This window comes from Physella acuta, unplaced genomic scaffold, assembly GCF_028476545.2.
Source record: "Physella acuta isolate Inbredline_101_S28 unplaced genomic scaffold, ASM2847654v3 ptg000181l, whole genome shotgun sequence".
NCBI lineage: Eukaryota > Metazoa > Mollusca > Gastropoda > Physidae > Physella > Physella acuta.
The window spans coordinates 399,136-412,882 of record NW_026731700.1 but is presented as its reverse complement, the minus strand read 5'-3'; positions in this window follow the sequence as shown (position 1 = coordinate 412,882).

The following is a 13,747-nucleotide window of genomic DNA, read 5'->3' as shown; positions in this document are numbered from 1 at the left end:
TCACCTACACCACCCACACAACCTCCCACACCACCTACACAATATCCTACACTACCCACACAGTCATCTACAACACCCACACAATCTCCCACACTACCTACACAATATCCTACACTACCCACACAGTCATCTACAACACCCACACAATCTCCCACACTACCCACACAATCACCTACACCACCCACACAGTCACCTACACCACCCACACAATATCTTGCACTACCCACACAATCCCACACCACCTACACAATGTCCTACACCACCCACACAATGTCCTGCACTATCCACATAATGTCCTACTACCGAAATTGCAATTTTTGTCTTTTAAATTATTTAAAGGAAGATTTCCTTGTACCATCATTACAGTACACAGCCATCATTGAACATTACACTCATTTTCTTAAAGTTGTTAAAATTGTCTTTCAAAGCCACGAAAGAACATCACTTCTACATTTATTTTCTATCATTCCTTTTTCAAATGCAGAAGTGTCTCATCACACTCTTTTAATTAACAAGCCCCTCCCCCGCTCTCCCCTTGGTGCACATATCGCCAGCAAAGTCGACCTCCCCCCCCCCCCAAACCTAGGGGTGCTACGTCATCGATGGACGACCCCTTGCTTTTTATCAGGTGAGTGAGATAATTCCATCTACATATATGGCCCATATACAGTAGCTATACAGTGGCGTCACTAGGTCGTGTGACAATCAGGTTCTGTAACCCGGGGTGACCACCCCCTCCCAACCGCCATATCAGATCTCAGATGGTTTCACCCTGCGCATAATGATGTATATAACTTCAATAAATCTTTACTAATTAATTGAAAAAAAAACAACAACCCCAGACTTTCTCATTAGCTATCAATGTTTGTGCCACTACCTTGGATGGTGTCACCCGATGATGTCCACATCCGCATCCCCCCTCCCCCGGGTTGTGACATCACTGGCTGCACGTGCTGACGTTTTCGCATGGGGCAGAGGTCAAAACAAGCATGTTCATATTTTAAAACATTTTTTTTGGTAACATTCATCAAGCGAAAGCTGACTTTTTAAAATGAACTGTTGTTCGCTGTTAAAACTATAGATATCAAATGTGATAACAGAATAAATGTAACTGTATTGTTTTTAAATAAATGTTATATATAATAATGTAAATATTTGTAAAAAGTGATATATTATAGCTGTAAATGATATGTATAAAATTATGTTTTGATACAATTTGAATAAGCAAATAAACGTTATGCTACTCTGATCTGATTTTCATGGCTCAGTGTTTAAAAAAAATGTACACACCTAATCTACACTCCTAATCAACACACCAAATCAACAAATAAAACCAACACACCAAATCAACTCACCAAATTAACTCACCAAATCAACAAATAAAACCAACACACCAAATTAACTCACCAAATCAACTCACCAAATCAACACACCAAACCAACAAATAAAACCAACACACCAAATTAACTCACCAAATCAACTCACCAAATCAACACACCAAATCAACACACCAAATCAACTCACCAAATCAACACACCAAATCAACACACCAAATCAACACACCAAACCAACACACCAAATCAACACACCAAATCAACACACCAAATCAACAAATAAAACCAACTCACCAAATCAACACACCAAATCAACACATCAAATCAACACACAAAATCAACACACCAAATTTTACATATCCACCGAACATGTATTTGATCACATTGAACATTTCATCAGTGTTGGGAGGGAGGGGGGGGGGGGGCTGGCGGGCTAAGAACACTCGACAAATCTTCAGAAAGCTTCACATATATTATGGAGCATTTGTTGTTTCACATTTAGAATGTTCCACTAATCCCTAGAACTTAGAACATGGTACTTGTTTCTAGAACAATTCCAAAGCAAGGGTTACTGGGATTACTTGGGCTCAACTCAAGTGGGCGGCTCAGGGCTCAAGAGCCCGGCGGAGAGCTGTGGCTCGGCCCTTAAGCTGACAAGATTTAGTCCTAAACAACAGCACAGCTACACAGTGGCGTAGCGAGGTCGGGTGTCACCCGGTGCGGCATTTAATGGTGTCAACCCCCCTGTAAAATTTCTATATATATATTTATACATATATATATAATATATACACACACTAGGCATACTGCCTAGCTTCGCTAAGTTTTCTAAAATTATTGAGAATTTGAATTATTAATTGATTAATGATTGGCTGTTAAGTGGCGTGCTTAGGGCCTAAGCTTAATCTAAACAGTCAAAGTAATTTCATGTCATGCTAGCATTGGTAGAGTATTGGCAAACTTATCACTCGCAAGGGGTGACAGGACAAATGATCTCAGACAAAATATCTCAGACAAAATATTTCACGCTACGCCTCTGCCTAAAACTATTTAACATTCACTTATCCTAAAACTATTTAAAATTCACTTATCCTAAAACTATTTAAAATTCACTTATCCTAAAACTATTTGACATTCACTTAACCTATAAAAAAAAAAAAGGACGGAGTGGTCTAGCGGTAGAGAGCTGGACTGCTAACCAGCAAGTCCTGAGTTCGAATCCGGGATCAAGTCAGTAGACTGTCCCTGAGTCCACCCAACTCTGATGGGTACCTAACTCACGTTAGGGAAAGTAAATGCGGTTGGGCATAGTGCTGACCACACTATCTCTTCATATGCCGAGGTCACAAAAACAAGTGAACTCTACTTCACTTGCCCCATAGACCGTCAGGTTTGAAAGGGGAAACTACTTTTTAACCTAAAATTATTTGACATTCACTTATCCTGCTCACTTATCCTAAAACTATTAGGCCTTTACTTGATCATCTTAAAATTACATCAGTTTGGGAACCGCTGTTAAAAAAAAAGAATGTTTGCTACTAATCCTTCCACCAGACCACAGTTACCGAACTTGACCATTCAACAACTTCACTTCTAAGGCCTCTACACCGCTTCCCTTGAAATCCAGCGCATGTCAAATTTCCATGATTTGTTCAGCCGGTATTTATTTTGGCTGAGCTTTATTGAGCGTGCAGTGAGCGATAAAAGAGATCTTAGTGGTAGATAATTTCAACATGCGTGTGTACTGCCAAATCAAAGCTTTGAATCTTTTTATGCTAGAAATTTATGTTTAATCATTTTAGAAGGATCGATTTTTTGTAATCGATAGAAAGTGTGATGTTAAATTAGGTCATTTGTTATGACATTTAATTTGATTGGTTGTGGATGTGTTGGTCTGTTATTATGTCGAAAATTTGGTCTGTTTGTTAGTTGGTCTGTTTGTCGGACAGTTGGTATGTTGGTCAGTTGATCAGTTGGTTTGTTGGTATGTTGGTCAGTTGGTTTGTTGGTCTGTTGGTTAGTTGGTTTGTTGGTCTGTTGGTCTGTTGGTCAGTTGGTTTGTTGGTCTGTTGGTCAGTTGGTTTGTTGGTCTGTTGGTCAGTTGGTTTGTTGGTCTGTTGGTCAGTTGGTTTGTTGGTCTGTTGGTCAGTTGGTTTGTTGGTCTGTTGGTCAGTTGGTCTGTTGGTCAGTTGGTCAGTTGGTCAGTTGGTCAGTTGGTCAGTTGGTCAGTTGGTCTATTGGTCAGTTGGTCTGTTGGTCTATTGGTCAGTTGGTCAGTTGGTCAGTTGGTCAGTTGGTCAGTTGGTCAGTTGGTCAGTTGGTCTATTGGTCAATTGGTCTGTTGGTCTATTGGTCTGTTGGTCAGTTGGTCAGTTGGTCTATTGGTCAGTTGGTCTATTGGTCTATTGGTCAATTAGTCTGTTTGTCAGTTAGTCTGCTGTTCTGTTGGTCTGTTGGTCAGAACCAAATTTCCGTGAAGGCTTTTTCTGTAAGGTCACAGTGACGTCATGTTTATTGACCAATCAAATGGAGGCAATTTCAAGCCACTCAAACACCGACAATGGCCATGAGTTTTCTTCCATTTGAACGCGAGTTTTGAAACCATCGTTGAATGTTCTCCAGCCAACCAACGGCAGTTAACAGGCCACTGTAGGAAATGTAAATCTGTTCTGTGATGTATTTCTGGTGATAAAAAAAATTTCTTGGGAGTTATTGTTTATTCATCTAGATTTCTATAGTACATTTGTTAGAAATCAGATTTAGATTTTTACATTGTGTTTGAAAGTTATTAGAAATCAATTGTTAAAAAAAAAACAATGTAAAAGTAGTGTTGTGTTTTATAATTATATAGACCTTAATATATGTAACTTAAGCGCGTTATTTTATAATGTGAATATTTCTAGTAGGTTTTTTTTTTCACAAACTCTAGATACAAAATATTTAATAATAAAAATGTATTTTTGATATTCGCAAGTCAGATAAAAACTGCGGTTAGTGACATCTAATGACGCAAAGCTGTCTTACTCGAGCCACACCTTGTAGGTAAACTTAACCTTACAACCGTTCAGTGGCGTAGCGAGATCGGGTGTCACCCGGTGCGGCACTTAATGGTGTCACCCCCCAGAGGGGTTGCGACCCTTCCCGGGGACAAACTTTGAAACTTTCGATTTGCACCCTCCCCTTCAAGTTTTCGATTTGCACCCCACCTCAAGCTTTTCTCTCTATATTTTGCTATTTTTTGCCTTGGTGTCACCCCCCTAAATGGTGTCACCCGGTGCGGTCCGCACCCTCGCACCCCCTTTGCTACGCCCCTGCAACCGTTGACACTACAACCACATTCTGAATAATCCAACTCTTAAGGCTTAGACCTTCCCCCCCCCCTTTCACTTACATAACTAGACAAAATAATAACATGGTCTGGTTAACAAGTCAAGTTAATTGATTCACCTCTGTTACACTAATTGGTGCCATCAAATTAGTTTATTAAAAATAATTTTATATTAATTTTAATTTTATATAATTCTTTTTTCGCGTCAAGCAATGTAAAAAGAAAATAAACGCAGGCGCTTAAAGTATGTAATGCTGATGTTACCCCTTACAGTATGTAATGCTGATGTTACCCTTTACAGTATGTAATGCTAATGCCACCCATTGCAGTATGTAATGCTGAAGTTACCCAAAGACCGCTAACATGCTAACCCGTCCAGGAATCTTCTTGTTTCAACTGACGTCAGCGCTCTGTATCCTGGGTGCTAGTCACGTGATGGGCGCGGTTGAGACCTGCCAAACTCGTCATAACCTTGACCTTGACAACAAGACCACGGGTCAGTGGCTGATCGAAGAGCTGACCCTCAGACCATCCGTCAGTAGACTGGACTGTGCACGTCTGTGTCTGGTCAAGCCAAGCTGTGTCACGTTCATGGTCAACTTGTTGACCAGAAGTTGTCGGTTGTACTCGACAAGGATAACAAAGTTCAACGCCCTGACGACGGACGTGGGTTCAAGGTCATTCGACACGTGCAGAGGTGAGCGTGTGTGTTAGCTTAGGTGTGTCAGTTAGACTACAGTTCTACCGCACTCATTCTGTTAGCCGTTGTAAATGTTTTATATATGCATTCAGGTAAACAATTTTAAGAGGTTTATCTGTAAAAAGATAGAAATACATACTACATATTCTGTTATTTTGCCCTTCCGATATTTAAAAAAATCCGATGGAGGTGTCTTTAAGGCATGCAAGGCAATGTACTGTTTAATAAAGAAGTAATGCTTTTTAATATATATATATATATATATATATATATATATATATATATATATATATATATATATATATACATATATAATATTTTTGTAGTTAAAGAATGTGTTTATAATATTTTCAGTATAAATTCCAGCTATCTTAAAATATTTTATAAATATCTGTCCGTTTTTGTTTCATTTTTAGCAAACATGTTTATTTTTATAATTCCGAGTGCGCAATTTTTATATGCGCGCATTTTTTTTAAGCGCAACAATCCCCTTGCGCAATCTACAATTCAGTCAGCATATCTGTGTAAACTTGTCTTACAGCTACCGGCGCCTACGGGGCTATCTGTGCTTCCAACAGCGACTGTCTCCTGGCCAACTCCGCCTGCCTGTCCTCCATGTGTTTTTGTAAGGCCGGCTGGAGCTACTCGCCCGACGATCTGGCATGTGTTGTAGGTGAGTTCAAACCTCGGTGTGACCACTTCAGGCTGGGGAAGACATGCCCCATTTCAAAAAATTAAAATTTCGATATGGGTGTTAATTTATTTACAGCATACTAGATGGTAAAAGATAAACAAAAACTTTTGTAGGTATATGTAAAGAATTTGGAGATATTTTTTTTCCGCGTTGATTAAATTTGTTTTTTATATTTCGGGAAAATATGAGTGTATCAGTTAAAAAAGTTAAAGTAGGGCCGACATTTCACTTGGTCAAAACACACTTAAAAAGTATTACCAACCAACAAGTCACCAACAACATAGTCGTTGATACTTTATTTGTTAACATAATAATATATCTTAATTTTAATTATAATAATATTATATTTCTATTTTTCAATATATAACTATTTATTTTAGTAAAATGATCATTGAATAGTTTCTATATGAAATGTTTGTTTCGATTTAGCGTCTCGACAAACTGCGGGGGGGGGGGGGGTCTCTTGACATTTTCTGTTGGGGGGGTGGGGCTGAAATTGGGGGGGGGGCAGGCACTGGCAAAAGTATATATTTTCTCTAAAAATTCTATTTCGTTCAGGAGGTGTGGGAGTAGGGGGGGGGGGGGGGGCTGGGGGTAGACATTCTTCGGGGGCGATGCCTGAAAGAAACTCTGACTACAAGACAGCGGACTTTTATATTTAATTTTAAAGGGCATTGGACACTTAAACCACGACACATATAAATTACAATGCACATAATTTACAAAACAAACTACAATACATATAATCTAAAATCCAGTTAACGACACACCTAAACAACGACACACCTAAACAACGACACACCTAAACTACGACACACCTAAACTACGACACACCTAAACTACGACACACCTAAACAACGACACACCTACAATGAGACACACCTACAATAAGACACACCTAAAATGCGAGACACAATAAACTTCTAGCACTACAATCGCTACGCCCCACCCCTTAAATTTATCACCTACACCCCCACTCTCTAAAATGAATCCCATACACCCACCCATATATATCACCTACACCCCCACCCACCTACAATGTGACCCTTACACCCCACCCCCACCTCCCCTCCCACCAAAGAACTATAATTGAAAGTGGCTTAAATTAAAAGCAAGCAGCTAAATGACTCCTACCTTATCAAGACCGGGACTAATCGCTTTCTAGATCGATTTGAATCTTGTTCAGTCAACCGTGAAATGGCAAAAGATTTAGAATTTTTTTTTACCAGTAAAAGGTGATGTAAATATTCGCACCTGATACATTTTACACTCCTGAAAATGCGCACATGAAAAATGCGCACATGGAAAATGCGCACATGGAAAATGCGCACATGGAAAATGCGCACATAAAAAATTGCGCTAACACAAGGCTGAAAAAAATGAGCTTAAAATAAAACTGACTACGGAGCTAAACGTTTATCTTCTGGTTTGGATGAAAAGATGGGTGCAAGAATTGTATGGATATCTGACATCAATGTAAGGCACGGAAATTGATATCGATTCGTTTCATCGTTGTAATGTATTGGAGTTGTCAATAAATAAGGTCACTCTAATTTAACCAATTTTTACCTATATCCGGCTATTTTCAATTAACGTCACAAAAACCAGACCTCTTTTAATGACGTCACACTATTTCAGCTCCCCTCCCCTAAACAATTAATTACAATTCTATCGTATTCTAATATGCTATTTATCATCTTGGTTCTTTGATAATAACCCCCCCCCCCCCCCCCTACACACTCGTCCCATCTAAGCTTGACTAATGACATGACTTATTGACGACCCAGTATCGATGAAGGTCATATCGATCTAAATTACATCGATACCAGGAGTATCGATACACGTACAAACAAGCGCTAACCACCGAGTAGCCCGAGTATCGAACCGAAACCTCCCTCCTCGTGTGCCCACCCAGGTCCCCACCCACTCCACCCGCACGTGATACCACTGGAGCGTGACGGATAAGATCAATATTCTTGTAGGAATCAGGGACTGATCTACTTGCGACCTTGACATTGAGCAAGGTCAAGCTGTGGACAGGTGACCTCCGTAATCTTTTTGCACTCTCCGCTGTCCAACTTGGTTGCTGTTTTAATTGTCACTGACACAAGTTGCTGTCACTGACACAAGTTGCTGTCACTGACACAAGTTGCTGTCACTGACACAAGTTGCTGTCACTGACACAAGTTGCTGTCACTGACACAAGTTGCTGTCACTGACACAAGTTGCTGTCACTGACACAAGTTGCTGTCACTGACACAAGTTGCTGTCACTGACACAAGTTGCTGTCACTGACACAAGTTGCTGTCACTGACACAAGTTGCTGTCACTGACACAAGTTGCTGTCACTGACACAAGTTGCTGTCACTGACACAAGTTGCTGTCACTGACACAAGGTGCTGTCACTGACACAAGTTGCTGTCACTGACACAAGTTGCTGTCACTGACACAAGTTGCTGTCACTGACACAAGGTGCTGTCACTGACACAAGTTGCTGTCACTGACACAAGGTGCTGTCACTAAAACAAGTTGCTATCACTGACACAAGTTGCTGTCACTGACACAAGTTGATGTCACTGACACAAGTTGTTGTCCCATATGTCACTCACACAAGCTGCTGATGTCAGTGACACAAGCTGCTGATGTCAGTGACACACCTTTATCTACCATACATTGACGTCACAGTTTTTACAACCTCTCCCCATCAACCAGTAGCTGTGGCATGCAGTGTCTACTTGTTTGACATCAAACAGACAACACAGTAAGAAAACAAACCTTTTCATCAGACAATCATCGTGTAACTCGCCCATTCTTTCTTATCTCTCCAGAAAAATAATCCGATAGATAAGACACAATCATTCCCCTGCATCCAAAGAGAAAATAGTTGCGTTACTATGCTACAATCATTTCTGGGTATCGAACAAGAAAAAGAACTGTGTAAACAAAATGTACATCTTTTGTAGTTGCTCTTTGTAGGGGTGAAAATGTTGACTAACAGCTTACAAAGGTGAAAAAGTGATTGAAGTCACCTTTAAGTACACTCTATGATTTATGTCACCTTTGATATACACCACGTGATTAATGTCACATTTGGTGCACCCGCTGCTGACATTAAGATGTCACAATGTTGACATCAGTGCAGGTATAGCTTGCTTGTCTTACCTCATGCTGTCCTGATTTCAGTATCAGATATGTCAGTATCAGATCTGTCAGTATTAGATCTGTCAGTATGTACATGCGAGGATGGGTGTCACCACAATGGTGGGTGTTAGCACACCAAATGGGTGTCACCATAGGTGTAGGGATTTATGACAGATGTTTTTTCTTTTGGCATGGGGGGGGGGGAGAGAAGTGAAATTTTTATACAATAACTTTACTGTGAACAAATGCTTTATCTTATCCCAAAACTGCGGATTAAAGAAGATTATTGTTAATCTCCTGGTACACACGCCGCAAGCGGGTCTAATGTAAATAACACCAAAGAAACACTTGGAAAAAGCTTACAACGTAGAGAGGTGGGGGTGCGGGTAGGGGGGATAGGATTTATGTAATGGAATGGGCTTTTGACATGTAAAGTCAAGCAAAGTTCCCATTCGAAACCTGATGGTCTATGTGGCACGTGAAGTAGAGTTCACCTGTTTCTGTGACTTAGGCATATGACATGTTAATATTCATTATTTTATAGGCTACACTTTATATCGGTTGAGTGGTAGGCCATCTGTTCAGAACAACTCAGTTGTGAGGGGAGGGGGGGACTGGTCAGATATATTCGTTAATGAGGGGGCTGGTCAGATATATTCGTTAATGAGGGGACTGGTCAGATATATTCGTTAATGAGGGGACTGGTCAGATATATTCGTTAATGAGGGACTGGTCAGATATATTCGTTAATGAGGGGACTGGTCAGATATATTCGTTAATGAGGGGACTGGTCAGATATATTCGTCAATGAGGGGACTGGTCAGATATATTCGTTAATGAGGGGACTGGTCAAATATATTCGTTAATGAGGGGACTGGTCAGATATATTCGTTAATGAGGGGACTGGTCAGATATATTCGTTAATGAGGGGACTGGTCAGATATATTCGTTAATGAGGGGACTGGTCAGATATATTCGTTAATGAGGGGACTGGTCAGATATATTCGTTAATGAGGGGACTGGTCAGATATATTCGTTAATGAGGGGACTGGTCAGATATATTCGTTAATGAAGGGACTGGTCAGATATATTCGTTAATGATGGGACTGGTCAGATATATTCTATGTTACCATGTTTACCAACTTTATATTTTTAGAATGCCCTGTATATGGTACCACGTTCACCAACTTTATGTTTTTAGAATGCCCTGTCTATGGTTCCATGTTCATCAACTTTATGTTTTCAGAATGCCCTGTCTATGGTTCCATGTTCACCAACTTTATGTTTTCAGAATGCCCTGTCTATGGTACCATGATGACAATGCCACCAACTTTATGTTTTCAGAATGCCCTGTCTATGGTTCCATGTCCACCAACTTTATGTTTTCAGAATGCCCAGTCTATGGTTCCATGTTCACCAACTTTATGTTTTCAGAATGCCCTGTATATGGTACCATGTATGCCCAGTCTATGGTACCACGTTCACCAACTTTATATTTTCAGAATGCCCTGTCTATGGTTCCATGTTCACCAACTTTATGTTTTCAGAATGCCCTGTCTATGGTTCCATGTTCACCAACTTTATGTTTTCAGAATGCCCTGTCTATGGTTCCATGTTCACCAACTTTATGTTTTCAAAATGCCCAGTCTATAGTACCATGTTCACCAACTTTATGTTTTCAGAATGCCCAGTCTATAGTACCATGTTCACCCACTTTATGTTTTCAGAATGCCCAGTCTATGGTTCCATGTTCACCAACTTTATGTTTTCAGAATGCCCAGTTTATGGTTCCATGTTCACCAACTTTATGTTTTCAGAATGCCCTGTCTATGGTTCCATGTTCACCAACTTTATGTTTTCAGAATGCCCTGTCTATGATACCATGTTGACAATGCCACCAACTTTATGTTTTCAGAATGCCCTGTCTATGGTTCCATGTCCACCAACTTTATGTTTTCAGAATGCCCAGTCTATGGTTCCATGTTCATCAACTTTATGTTTTCAGAATGCCCTGTATATGGTACCATGTATGCCCAGTCTATGGTACCATGTTCACCAACTTTATGTTTTCAGAATGCCCTTTATATGTTACCATGTTCACCAACTTTATGTTTTCAGAATGCCCTGTCTATGGTTCCATGTTCACCAACTTTATGTTTTCAGAATGCCCAGTCTATGGTTCCATGTTCACCAACTTTATGTTTTCAGAATGCCCAGTTTATGGTTCCATGTTCACCAACTTTATGTTTTCAGAATGCCCTGTCTATGGTTCCATGTTCACCAACTTTATGTTTTCAGAATGCCCAGTTTATGGTTCCATGTTCACCAACTTTATGTTTTCAGAATGCCCTGTCTATGGTTCCATGTTCATCAACTTTATGTTTTCAGAATGCCCAGTCTATGGTTCCATGTTCACCAACTTTATGTTTTCAGAATGCCCTGTCTATGGTTCCATGTTCATCAACTTTATGTTTTCAGAATGCCCAGTTTATGGTTCCATGTTCACCAAATTTATGTTTTCAGAATGCCCTGTCTATGGTTCCATGTTCACCAACTTTATGTTTTCAGAATGCCCTGTCTATGGTTCCATGTTCACCAACTTTATGTTTTCAGAATGCCCTGTCTATGGTACCATGATGACAATGCCACCAACTTTATGTTTTCAGAATGCCCTGTCTATGGTTCCATGTCCACCAACTTTATGTTTTCAGAATGCCCAGTCTATGGTACCATATCCACCAACTTTATGTTTTCAGAATGCCCTGTCTATGGTTCCATGTTCACCAACTTTATGTTTTCAGAATGCCCAGTCTATGGTACCATATCCACCAACTTTATGTTTTCAGAATGCCCTGTCTATGGTACCATATTGACAATGCCACCAACTTTATGTTTTCAGAATGCCCTGTCTATGGTACCATATTGACAATGCCACCAACTTTATGTTTTCAGAATGCCCTGTCTATGGTACCATATTGACAATGCCACCAACTTTATGTTTTCAGAATGCCCTGTCTATGGTACCATATTGACAATGCCACCAACTTTATGTTTTCAGAATGCCCTGTCTATGGTACCATATCCACCAACTTTATGTTTTCAGAATGCCCAGTCTATGGTACCATATCCACCAACTTTATGTTTTCAGAATGCCCTGTCTATGGTACCATATTGACAATGCCACCAACTTTATGTTTTCAGAATGCCCTGTCTATGGTACCATATTGACAATGCCACCAACTTTATGTTTTCAGAATGCCCTGTCTATGGTTCCATGTCCACCAACTTTATGTTTTCAGAATGCCCTGTCTATGGTACCATGTTCACCAACTTTATGTTTTCAGAATGCCCTGTCTATGGTACCATGTTCACCAACTTTATGTTTTCAGAATGCCCTGTCTATGGTACCATGTTCACCTTCTACCGACACTCGTACATAAAGAACAACAACCTGGTTGTCCTCAGCAGCGCCCCCTACCTGACGCCCCTGGGGTGCCTGCAGGCCTGCCTGAACGTCACTACCTTCACCTGCCGCTCCACAGAGTTGAACGAGGGCGTGGTCTGCACCCTGCAGTCAGTGACGCCCTCAGACGTCACACTCCTGGATTACATCCTTGACCTTGCTAATAACGTGGACTATTACCAGAGGCAGTGTGACTATACGGGGACTTAAGGGGTTAATTCTATTACCAGAGGCAGTGTAGTTATCGGGGTCTTAAGGGGTTAATTCTATTACCAGAGGCAGTGTATTTATATGGGGACTAAAGGGGTTAATTCTATTACCAGAGGCAGTGTAATTATCGGGGGTCTTAAGGGGTTAATCTGTTCAAATGTTTGACAATTGTGTGGATAATATTTTATCATTTAGCCACAAGTATAACATTACTTTAGGTGAGACACCCCTTATTCACAAATCACTAAAACATTAAAGCCACACTTCGCAACCCTTGCAGAAAGATGACACAAGACACTTTTGAACTTTATTTTTTAATGAAATTTAAATATTTCCTGCGTCACCTATATCTCATCCCATTTTCTTCGCCCAAAGTCACAAAAGTCACCCCCCCCCCCCTCCCTACACACTACTCCCTCCATCTTTCCTTAGAAGGACTCCTACAATATCTGGATTCATCAGTAAAAATAATGCATACAAAAAGTTTTAATAAAATATAACTTTTATGTAATAATGCGCTAAAGGAGAAAAAAAAATGATTTTCTTTAAATATATAATAATACAATAGTGTTTAAAAAACTGTAAAGAAAAGCGTGGGTCGCTTCTTAAATTTTAGTAAAGATATTCAAAAGTAATATCGTGACCAACGCTTTTCTTTATATTTATTTTAATAGTAGTGTATTATTATATATTTTAAAAAATTATTTATTTTCAATTTTTTTAGTGCATAATTATATTAAAGCTTGTTATTAAAACGTTTTTATACTTTTTTTAAAAAAATCAGTACTTACATTGTTTAATACAATTGGTTGTAACTAAAAACTATTTCGCACCAAATGAACATGAACAAATGCGTCGTGAATAGTACTTAATATAG